Genomic DNA, 1394 nt, shown 5'->3' with positions numbered 1-1394 from the left:
CAGCAGTGACATAGTCTATAAGTGAGAAAAACTCACCTACATTGTCACATCAACATTAGTTTTTTTCATGCAAAATAGTAAAATTCTTATAATAGGAATAAAATTAAATCTATTCATTTACTTACACATGTTTAAAGGAGGAGCTGCCTGCCGCTGATGTTACTGGTGCTGTTACCTACCCGCCCTGGGAATTCCCCCAACCCCATCACCCCTCTATTGGAGGAACTGCCTCCACGGCTTTTCAGCACCCAGTTCCCTGGGAGCCATTGCTTTTAGATCTTGCTGCAGGTTCAGATCCTGCTGGGAAAATGGCTCATGAATTTTCTTTGACTGATGCACTGCCTGCACCTACCCTGCCAAAACCTCTGCTGTGAGCAATACAGAATCGGGCCAACCTCCTCAAGGCTGGCTGGATTCCAACCCTTGGAATAACCCAAGTACTCCGCTTTCTATGTGTCTGGACTCCGCCACGTGTAACACCCTCCACTCTGCATTTTGGACCCACACCAACAGAATGTCTTCCTCTGTGCCTCCCACCAGACCACCTCCTGGACCCGTGGCATCCCTTCCTCCTTCTGGGCCATCACACCCCAACCTGGGGGTCCTTATCCAGCTCTAACTGTGCCAAGCCCTGGCTTAACAGGGCCATAACCTACATGGACTTGTGCCTTTTCAAGAGCTGCCAAGACAATACGGTGCACACACAGATCCAACTGCAGATGGTCCTTTAGGTCCATGGGGAACCGTGTATTCTGGACTGTGGGCACTGGGAATGGGAGGGCAGTATCCTACCCCTAATATGCCACATCCGTCTCCAGGGCCATACGCTGCTCCTCCTCCTCCCAAGCACCGGAGGCAGCACCAATTATTCCATGGGGCACTGTTCCACCAGGAGCCAGGGGACCACCAGTGCCATATCCTGCCCCTTCAGGATCATATCCCTCATCAGGACTCTATTCCACTCCCTATAATCCTTTCCTAGTGACTTCAGGACCTTCTGGTGTCACTCGGATGCCTGGTGGTGCCCATGTGAATGTTTGATTCATTTAACATGCATTAATATTCCCACAGGACTTCCCTGGTGGCTCAGATAATAAAGAATTCACTTGCAATGTGGGAGACCTGGGTTCCATCCTTAGGTTGGGAAGACCCCTGGAGAAGTGAACGTGCTACCCACTCCAGTATTCTGGCCTGGAGTATCCCCAAGGACAGAGGAGCCTGGTGGGCTACAATCCATGAAGTCACAAAGAGTCAGACACAACTGAGTGACTTTCACACACACACACAATATTCCCACAAGCACAACTGAAATATTGTTTCCAGTTTGGGATGGAAGATCTAAACAACAAAAACCTTCAAAAAAAAAAAAAAAAAAAAAAAAAAAAAAAAAAAAA

The 1394-nt window shown here is 48.4% G+C and overlaps 1 pseudogene; it reads left to right on the top strand.

Annotated features, from left to right (window-relative positions):
• Positions 1-308: 308 nt before the first annotated feature.
• On the top strand, positions 309-1041 carry LOC122454305 (annotated as a pseudogene).
• The last annotated feature ends 353 nt before the right edge of the window (positions 1042-1394 follow it).

Source organism: Cervus canadensis, chromosome 16, assembly GCF_019320065.1.
Source record: "Cervus canadensis isolate Bull #8, Minnesota chromosome 16, ASM1932006v1, whole genome shotgun sequence".
Lineage (NCBI taxonomy): Eukaryota > Metazoa > Chordata > Mammalia > Artiodactyla > Cervidae > Cervus > Cervus canadensis.
The sequence above is the reverse complement of the archived record's forward strand: the minus strand, read 5'-3'. Positions and strand labels throughout refer to the sequence as shown.